Below are 10,837 nucleotides of genomic sequence, written 5' to 3'. Positions count from 1 at the left end.
TTTCTATGTTCAATGGTCGGAAAAGGGAGACGGACCTTCCCCTACCATTACGGGAATAACAGCAATTGCCAGAACCACTAAATTATGGAGCGTCTCTGCTGGAGCACAGCTTCTCCTGCTAGAGACCAAAGTGAAAGACGGAGAGCCCCTTCTATAAGAAGCTGGAAGAAAACTTCTGTGGGCCTGCTTCCCCCTCCCTGGCAGTGAATCAGACAAAGCCTGAAACTCAGGGAGCAATCTCAGTCACTCAAACCACCCCCTAACATTTAGGGCACAGCCTTGTTCAGAACTAGGGTAGAAAGAGGAGGTGAAAAGCCAGCTCTCCTGGAGGTGACAGCATGATGCTTTGTAAAAGAAGCCACAGTGAAAAGAGAACAGTCCTGCCAACACAATGGCCTTCCAGGCCTGGAAAAGGGACAGAAAAAGGAACTTCTTGGGGGAAAGAAAGCAGATACTACTCCCACCCCTGTCCCCTAGATCCCCCTCTCTCTCACCCAACCCCCTACCTCAAAAAACACAAATCTGCAAACCGAGAGTCGGAAAAACCGCCCCCACGGAAAAAGCCACAAAAGCACAGAACACCCCCAGCAAGAAAACCCCTCCACAGACCAGGAAGCGCCCAAGGCCCGCTTTTAAAGGCGAGTGTGATTGGCGCATGCTCACTGGGAAGAGAGTTGCATCAACAAGGGGAGAAACACCTGTCTTCCCATCCCTCCTCCCGTGCTGCCTCCTCGTGTCACTTCTAGGCACCTGCGGCCTCCAAGAAGAAAAGGGGAAGCCAAAGCATAGCGAAGGCAGCAGCTTTACCTGGTGGGTTCCTTGGGCACAGCCGGGCCTCCTCTGACCTTCATTTCACCTTTACCCCCAGATCTCCTCCACATTTGTGCTACAGAGTGCCCACGGAGAAGTGCTTCTCAAAGACTAGCTCTGAGGACCTTTGCAGTATTTTCTCAAATAAACACAAGCCTTCGCCTGTGGGTATCTCCACTCACGGATAGGGCTGCCAGGTTTAACAAATAAAAGGACAGGACTCATAGTAACATCTGAATTTCAGATAATCCACAAACGGTTTTGTAGTCCACGTACGCCGCATCGTAAGCTGTACTGTACTATTTGGGGTATATCTGTATTGCGAGGTTATTTGTTATTTACCTGAAATTCAAATGTAATTGGGCATCCCGGCCTTCATCTGGCAGGCCTTCTCAGGGGGCCCCAGACCACCCAGAATGCTTCCTCCCGCTTGAACAACTGCGGGCTAATTTCTTCACAATGATAATGAGGAAAACAAGACGACCCGTTGCTGCTAACCTATTGCACCTGAAACTTTGGAGCACCGCCAAACAGACCCAGGTCTGGCCCGCCCTGAAAACAGTTCCTCTCATATTCAGCAGGCTCTGGAGAATAGGCCAAAGCCTGAAGCTGCCCCTTGGGAAAGAATTTGCTGTTAAACTTCCTGTGTAACTTGGAATACATTTAGCCTTCTCTGTGGTTATTAATTTCCCCCAATGTGAATTCAATAATGACGGCTACTCTTCACTGAGCCAGGGGCTTCATTCATGTTATGTCTCATTCTTCCAACAGTGCTGCTTGTTGGGCATTATGATCTTGATTTTACAGATTTATATTTCACAGAACTCAGAGAACAAAGGGCCCATAGTGGGTGAGAGCTAGGATTTCAACTCAGACCCCATTTGATGATAAATCCTGGGATCTTTTCAGTCGCTCACATCACTTCCTAAGTTTCTCTGGGTTGTTCATTCATGTTTGTTAGATTGGTTGCTTATAATTAGGTAATACAGGCACATAATACAAAAGTACAAAGGTATAAAAAGGCAAAAAAACAAGAATCCCTCCCTTGTCTCCTATCCACGCCATTCTCCTCCCCAGAGACAGTCAGCCAGTGAATAGATTTCAGAGTCCGTCCATTTTCTTTCCCACACAGGTGGATTTGTATGCAAATTTTTTCTGCACTTCCTTCCCGTTTCTCCCACTTAATACATGCTGGAGATCTTTCCATTTCAGTAAATGTAAAAGTGTCTTATTTTAATGGCAGCATATTATTCCATGGATGGGCTACACTTTTACCAGTGCTTCAAAGTAGTAAATTTCTGTTTCTTTTCCATCATTTACTGTTTTTAGAAACAATGTTGTGATACATACTTTTCTGCAAGCTTATATTTGTACATGTGCTCTCCATGGGGTACACGTTTAGGAATGGAATCCCTTGATCAAAGGATATATACATTGTAAACTTTTAGAGATATTGCCAAATTGGAGTGGGATGAGGCCACTTACCCTTTTTTCAGCAATATAAGATGACCTACTGGCCCCTGATATCCATTATCCACGTTTGTGATCTCCGAATTCTAGACTCCAGTGCTGTAAGAAAATAAATTTCTCTGGTTTAAACCACCCAGTCTGTTGTGGTCTTATGGCAGTGCTAGGAAACGAACATACCCATTATAGGGAGTTTCTTGCCACCTATTAGCAAAAACCACTTCTTACTTCCATACTCTGCCAATGTGATAGGTGAAAAAATTGTCTCGTTATGAATTTCATTCATTTGCATTTACCTTGTTATAAATGTGACGGGAGATCTTTTCCCATGTTTGAACCTTTTTCTTTTTCTTTTTTAGAATTGTTCATCTGAGTTGCCTGGGGCCCCAGAAATGAAGACAACACATGAGTAAATTCTTGTGTCCAATAATGCCAACTTGTTAAACCTTTTGTTATTAATTTGTGGAAGCACATCCTATTCTCAAAAAAGTACCTTTTCCCTGTGATTTGAGTTTCAAATATTTGTAGGTTGTCTTTCAACTTTGTGCATATGGTAGTTTTTCTAATTCAGCGTGTTTACTTTTTATGTTGTCGGATTTATGACCTCAGAATTTGATGTCAAACTTGAACTTTCTCTGTTCCAAGGTTATAAAACAAATTCTCCAATGCTTTTTGTCCCACACCTCTGTTTTTTAAAGTATTTAAAAATTTTAACTGCTCAAAAATGTATTTAGCTGTCATTTGCATTTCAAATGTTTTCCTCCTGGTCTATAATTTTCTGTTGACCTTTTATGGCAGATTATTTTGTTGTTCCACGTTATTTGCCCCCTATCCTATAAGAGGATTTTACATCTTGTTGACCTGTAATGCCTCCCATCCAGGGAAAAAGTCAACATCCCTCCCCACTGATGTATACTTGGTGAATGGTCACCAATATTTTCACAAAATGAGATCATGTTATACAGTTTTCTGGGGTTTTTTTTGCTTGAAGGAACATCATGGGTTTCTATCAACTCTCTTGTTCTTTTCCCTTTGCCACAAGAATGGCATGTCCCAAAGAAAGGCTGTTCCTTCAGCCTAGGTCCAGCAGATCCACAGCCACCAAGAAGTAATGTGAGTGAATAATAAATGCTCACTGTTATACACTACGGAGACTTTAGGGTTGTTTGTTACCTCAGCAAAGCTGACTAACTCACATTTTTAGTTTTATCTATGTTTAGCTCTTGTGTCATGAAGTACAAATACAATCAAAAAAAGAAATTGGGTGCCTGGGCAGCTCAGTTGGTTGAGCATCTGACTCTTGGTTTTGGCTCAGGTCATGACCCCATGGTCCTGGGCTCAAGCCCTGCATCAGGCGTGGAGCCTGCTTAAGATTCTCTCTTTCCCCCTCTCCCTCTCCCATGCTCTCTCTCTCTCTCTAATAAAATATAAAAAAAAAATTTTTAAGGAAAAAAAGAAATGTTCCTTGCCATAAATTACCACTAAGTTAAACCCATCTTAGCACCACCACCCAGGTCAAGAAGTGAGATATTGCCATCCCTGGAAAATAAGATCATACCCTTTCCTCACTGTTACGGGCTGAACTGGGACCCCCTCAATTTCATATGTTAAAGTCCTAAGCCCCAGGACTTCAGAATGTGACTGCATTTGGAGACAGGGTCTCGAAAGAGGTAATGTTAATATGAGGTGACATGAGTGGGGCCTAATCCAGTATGGTGTCCTTGTAAGAAGAAGAAATTAGGACAAAAACACACACAGAGGAAAGACCATGTGAAGATCCTGGGAGAAGACCACCATCCACAAGCCAAGGAGAAAGGCCTCAGGAGAGACCAATCTTGCTGACATCTTGATCTCTGAATTCTCGACTCCAGAGCTATAGGAAAATAAATTTCTGTTGTTTAAACCACCCAGTCTATGGTGTGGTCTTATGGCAGTCCTAGGAAATGAACACACACATTCTAGGGAGTTTCTGGCTACCTGTTAGCAATCACCACTTCTTCCTTGCATACTTCCTTCCATCACTCTACTGTGTTGCCTGTCTATTTATTTTCATAGCAATATAATTATACAGTGCCTTTGTGTGTGTGTGTGTGTGTGTGTGTGTGTGTGTGCGCGCGTGTGCGTGTGTGTGCGTGCGTTTGGTTTCTGGTGCTCAAAATTATGTTTGTGAGATTCATCAGTTTCTTTGCTATAAAAATATTCTATCCTGTATTAACCCCCGTCTGCTGTCAATGCCAAGCATCCTCCTGTTTGTGGACTTTTGGGTTGTTCTCAGTCTGGGACTGTTATGAATAATACTGCTATAAAATTCTCAGACACATCTCTTGGTGCTTATTTGCATACATTTCTGTTGTGTATCTACTGAAGGGTAGAATTGCTGGCTTAGAGGGTACTTTAGTAGACAGTATCAAATACTTTTCAAAGTGGTTTTAATAATTTATATCCTCACCGAATGCAAACTGGTGCAGCCGCTCTGGAAAACAGCGTGGAGGTTCCGCAAAAAATTAAAAATAGACCTACCCTATGACCCAGCAATAGCACTGCTAGGAATTTACCCAAGGGATACAGGAGTGCTCATGCACAGGGTCGCATGTACCCCAATGTTTATAGCAACAATCTCAACACTAGCCAAATTATGGAAAGAGCCTAAATGTCCATCAACGGATGAATGGATAAAGAAGACGTGATTTATACATACAATGGAATACTACTTGGCAATGAGGAAGAATGAAACTGGCCATTTGCAATAACGTGGATGGAACTAGAGGGTATTATGCTAAGTGGAATAAGTCAGTCAGAGAAAGACAGATACCATATGTTTTCACTCTTGTGTGGATCTTGAGAAACTTAACAGAAGACCACGGGGGAGCGGAAGGGGAAAAAAAGTTACAAACAGAGAGGGAGGGAGGCAAACCATAAGAGACTCTTAAATACAGAGAACAAACTGAGCGTTGATGGGAGGTGGGGGAGAAGGGAAAGTGGGTGATGGACATTGAGGAGGGCACTTGCTGGGGTGAGCACTGGGTGTTGTATGGAAGCCAATTTGACAATAAATTATATTTTTTAAAACATTTTAAAAAATATAATTTATATCCCCACCAGAAGTTCAGGAGGGTCTCTGATGTTCTACAATCTTGCCAATATTTGTTATGGTCAGACTTGTTCTATTTTTTTTCATTCAAGAATATAAAATAGTTTCCCGTTATGGTTTGAATTTGTATTTCTGTGAATACAGATGAGGTTAAGTACCTTTTCATGTATTATTAATCGGCCATTAGAATATTCTGATCCAGGGGCGCCTGGGTGGCTTGGTCAGTTAATGGTCCAACTTCGGCTCAGGTCACGATCTCACGGTCCGAGAGTTCGAGCCCCGTGTCGGGCTCTGTGCTGACAGCTCAGAGCCTGGAGCCTGTTTCAGATTCTGTGTCTCCCTCTCTCTCTGCTCCTCCCCTGTTCATGCTCTGTCTCTCTCTGTCTCAAAAATAAATAAACGTTAAAAAAATATTAAAAAAAAAAAAAGAATATTCTGATCTGCAAAGTCTTTTTTCAATACGTTCATATTTCTATTGGATTGTTAGTATCTTTCATACTAATTGCAGATATTCCTTGTATACTATGAAAGTGAGCCCTTTGTTGGTTATTATGCCATGAATATATCCTTCCATTCAGAAAATGTAAACTTGTCCCCACCTTACATCATATTCAAAAATCACTTCCAGATCCATCGTGGGTATAAATAAAAAAGACAAGACAATACAACTCTTAGAAGATAACGTGAAAGAATATCTTCATGACTTTGAAGTAAAGAGGGTCTTCTTGAGTAGGGAACAAAAAATAGACTAATAAATTCGATCACAACAATAATAAGACATTGTTCATCCCAAACCTCCATTTCGATGAAAAGGCAAGCTCACAAAAAGGAGGTGATATTTTTAGAGGTGTTTAAGCAAAGCAAATACTCATTTTTATTGGAAGAAGTTAATGATAATATTGAAAGTTGGTTCGTTGAGAAATGATAAAACAAACATTATATAAAGATTGAAAAACAGAAGCACATCACTGTTTCTGGGAGTAGTACTGGAAGTGAGGATGGGTGATAGGGCTGGACAAAAGAACTTTTGGGTTTTATTAGTATCCCTCTATAGTATTTGATTTGTTAATTATGTGCATGTAGTACTTTGATTTTTTTAAAAGGACACTCTGTAAAGAAAAAAGATGGAGTATTTTAAACTCTAGCTGCAGTACCCCTGGAATAAAAAATGAAGACACCTTGTGGAAATAGAGGCGATCCCCTAAAACAGCAATGACAAACTGAAAAATGCTTTGAGGGATTGTATTTCATAATAAAAATCACAAGACCTTGGGGCACCTGGGTGGCTCAGTCAGTTAAGCATCTGACTCCTGATTTTGGTTCAGGTCATGATCTTAAGGGTTCATGAAATCAAGCCCCACATCCGGCTCTGAGCTGTCAGTGGGAAGCCTGTTTGGGAGTCTTTCTCTTTCCCTCTCTCTGCCCCTCCCCTGCTTGCACTCTCTCTCCATTTCTCTCTCTCTCTCTCTCTCTCTCTCTCTCTTTCTCTCTCCCCCCCTCTCTCTCAACAAATAAACTTAAAAAAAAAAAATCACAAGAACTTTGTCTTCTTCCTCACAATATATTCATGTTAATTTAACGTGAAATCATCTTTCATTTAAAGTACTTACATTGTCATTCAAATCTTCAGGTAAATTTCATGCTCAGGGCGCTCCAGCTTCAAGTAGCCTCAGGGCACCCCCGTTACCCCCTGGGGATGTAAGTAACCCCAGTTTGAGAAGGCTATTTCTAACTTGTTAATGCTGCCTTAATGGCTAAATATACTATAGCTTCCAGATGTATCTATTTCAGATGTTAGATAGGGAGCACAGGGTAGTGTAATGGAAACAATATTCATTTTGCAATCAGAAGATGTAAGTTCAGCCCATGACCTTAGCGTGGGCCAGCCACCCTAACCTCCTCAACTATAAAAGAAGCCTGATAAATACTGATTTTGCTTACTACACCACAAAATGGTTCTAGAGCTTATGTGAGAAATTATTTTGTAAACCGTGTAACATTTGTCTTCTAGAGTAGAAAACTCAGGTCAAATATTAATGCCAACATTTTAAACATAAGTTGGATACTATGATACATATTAGGGTCTTTGTAGCTTCTCTGTCTCCTACTTCAAGGAATTTGCATGGTTTTTTTTTAATGTTTATTTTTGAGAGAGAGAAAGCATGAGTCGGACCGGGGCAGAGGGTGAGGGGGACAGAGGATCTGAAGCAGGCTCTCTGCGGACAGCAGAGAGCCAGAAATGGAGCATGAGATCGTGACCTGAGCCAAAGTCCAATGCTTAGCCAACTGAGCCACCCAGGTGCCCCAAGGAGTTTGCATTTGACTTATAGCTTCTCTGTGTCTCCTACTCAAGGAGTTTGCATTTGACTGGGCATAAGTTCCATTTTACAAACACTTACAGCATCCACCCCATATCAGGCTATGTGCTAGGAACTATCGATATACAGTTGATCCTTGAACAACATGGGTTCAAATTGCATGGGTCCACTTACAGGTGGATTTTTTTTTTTCAGTGAATACAACACGGTACTGTTGATATATTTTCTCTTATGACTCTCTTAATAACATTTTTTCCTCTAGTTACTCTAAGAATATAGTTTACAATACACATAACATACAAAATAGGTGTTAATCAACTGTTATTGGTAAGACTTCCAGTCAACAGTAAGTTATTAATAGTTGCATTTATGGGGGAGTTAAAAGTTATCTTTGGATTTTCAAATACACAGGAGACTGGTACTCCTAGCCCCCACGTTGTTCAAGTGTTAACTATGCAAAAAGAAATCCCTGTTCTCAAGTAACATACAATCTAGAAATCTGAATTACAGATTTAGTAGCAAAGCCTATCACATCAGCATGCATGTTGCATATTTTTCTGATGGTGTTACCTGGGTGAAGTCACTTCCCTTTTGGGACTTCAGTTTCCGTATCTATGAAATGAGCATGCTGGGACTTTGCATATATTTAGGATTTATTGATTTCCATTATTCTATATTTACCAGGACTCTTTAATGCTTTTTTAAAAAAAGTTTATTTATTTTGAGAGAGGAGGGTGCAGGGGAGGGGCAGAGAGAAAGCGGGAGAGGGAGAATTCCAAGCAGGCTCCACATTGTCAGTACAGAGCCCAACGAGGGGCTAGAAGTCACAAACTGTGAGATCATGACCAGAGCTGAAATCAAGAGTCAGACGCTTAACTGACTGAGCCACACACGTGCCCCTTTAATGCTTGTTTAAAAAACAATCTGCAGCAATTATGGGACTGAATATCTTCTTCTACTTAATACATCAATTAGGGTTCAACCAGAAAGCTCTCAATATTAAGCACAGAAGAAACTGGTTGCACTGTTGAAAGAGCTGAGAAACCAAGAGATTAGCAACAGTAGGCAACTGTTGTCATTCCTATGGCTGGAGTGAGTGAGGTCTCCAGAGCCCCATGGTCAGGGTCACCTGGGTGGAGATGGAACCAGACAGGCTTGTCTAGGGGCCAGAAAGGAGACATAGCCAGGGCCGGAGGCACAGTCAACCTGGAGTTTTCTCTCTCTCTTCTGCCTCTTATCTCTGACGTGTGCCTCCCAGGGCTCAACCCCACTGGAACTTTCTAACCAGGAGACTGGGAAATGCAGAATCATCCCCAGGGATACGGAGCAAAGCAAAGTGAGAGTGAAGAATGGAGCTGCATACAAACAGCACACAGACTGGTCCCCTCACCATGAGCCCGGTAGTCCTCAAGGAGAGTGCCATGTATTGGAAAAGACCAAGCACATACTGACTAAGCAACAAAAGCTAAAATGATGGTAGCCCTGTTGTTTTGTTGATACATGTTACCTAAAATCCAGAAATTATCATCTTCATTTTTCAAATGAAGAAACAGTCTCAGAGAACTAACTTGCCCGAATTCACAGAACAAGGAAAAGTGAGGCAAAATTGGAACCTATACTCACCTGCCTCCAAAGGATGTAAGCTTTCTTCTGTCCACATTAGGTGTTGCCAGTTCTCAGTAAGAGGGGTGTTCAGAGAGTAGCAGAGTCTCTATTTTGTCCTCTGAGAAATGGGATTTGGAATGGCTCCAACAGGAATCCTTTCTCAGTGTAGGCTGGCATCATCTAGGAAGATTTCTGTAGAAAAGGTAGGGCTTTTGAGAGCGGGGCGGGGGGGGGGGGGGTGCGCAGTGGTTCTTAAAGCATAAGTAAGACTCATGGAGAAAGAATACGAATACAGTTCCTTGTGTTTTTCTCTCCTTGAGCAATCCCTTCTCTCTGCAGATTTGAATTAAGTTCTGAACAATGAAACATAATATTGCTTACAAGGACCCTAATGAGCTCTTTTAGGTCTGTGCTTAGGGTATGCGAAGCAGTTGTCTCATTACACGGCTCTGGGGTCTCAGGGGTAACCCAGAGAGTGTCTGAGTCCACCCTCCATCCCTAGCGCCTTGTGCCCTAACTGAAATGTACCTGCATGTTTGACATTAGAGCTCCTGGACAACTGGATCTCTATTGGCCATACATCTGAGAACTCTCAAGAACACTGTTTATTCCTTGAGAAATCTGGAATGAATTAGGCTGAATAAATTGGCTCTCAACTTGGCTGTTTCAGATGGCAGCAAAGGAATAACATATGCTGCTCCCCCTTCCTTCTCCCCCCGCCACCCCCCACCCCCCGTTTTTTTATGAAAGGGGAAATGAAAACACACCCATATCCACACAAAAATTAGATTTGGTCAGATCATGCTCCACTGCTCCGGCAAGTGGAAACCTTTGATCAGAATACTTAGGTGTCTCAGAAGAGAGGTAGGATCGCATGCAGCCTGGAGAATCCATCCTAATGCATGTCTGCAACCTGTGTAGCATAAATCGAGTTGAAGTGCAGTGGCCACAGAGCCACTGTTGCCGGGGCTACTGAGCAGTTAGCAAACACAACAAAGAATTCTCCTTCCCTAATCCTCTTACCGATCTCACCTTTCTCCTCCTTGCCAGCTGTTCACCCAAAGAAAGCCACGTGGAGCCTTGGAAATATTATTCAGGAAAAAATTAGAAGGAAAAAAAAAAAAAAAGAAACAATCGAGCATAATGAAGCATGATTACACCTGCACGTGCATCATCTTAACTGCTCAGACTCAGCTTACAAATAATGAGAACAGCGACGGGTGGCACTTTCGAGCTCCGTGCTAAGTTCTGAGCACATATGACCTCACTGCCGCATAACAGCAGCTTCATAATCAAAGTACTATTGTTCTCCTCACGTTATGGATGGTAGAATCGAGCCTTCGAAAGTTGGAGTCAGTTTCCTGAGCTACTTTTACTTTAGAAAGTAAAGGAGCCGTGTTTCAACATGAAGTCTTGTGTTGCGCATGTCCTGGTCACCATACCATAGCCCATGTGATGAGCCTGTGGAGGCGGGCCGCCCAGACCCCCCTTCAAGAAAGGCTTCGCTGCCCAGCCGCTGTCAGCAGGTGGCACTCAGCTGTCGGCC

The 10,837-nt window shown here is 42.3% G+C and overlaps 1 long non-coding RNA gene across 3 annotated transcripts in view; it reads right to left on the bottom strand.

The window, feature by feature from the left end:
* Nucleotides 1-2,294: 2,294 nt before the first annotated feature.
* Nucleotides 2,295-10,837, bottom strand: part of LOC132672651 (uncharacterized) — a 240,514-nt gene continuing 231,971 nt past the window's right edge. For all 3 annotated transcript variants that reach the window (XR_009607626.2, XR_009607623.2, XR_009607627.2), the window contains 2 exons: nucleotides 9,310-9,483; nucleotides 2,295-2,379 (listed from right to left, as the gene is read on the bottom strand). This is a non-coding gene — a long non-coding RNA (uncharacterized LOC132672651). The remainder of the gene's footprint in view (nucleotides 2,380-9,309; nucleotides 9,484-10,837) is intronic.

This window comes from Panthera onca, chromosome C1, assembly GCF_046562875.1.
Source record: "Panthera onca isolate mPanOnc1 chromosome C1, mPanOnc1 haplotype 2, whole genome shotgun sequence".
Classification (NCBI taxonomy): domain Eukaryota; kingdom Metazoa; phylum Chordata; class Mammalia; order Carnivora; family Felidae; genus Panthera; species Panthera onca.
This window is presented reverse-complemented; position numbering and strand designations above follow the sequence as displayed.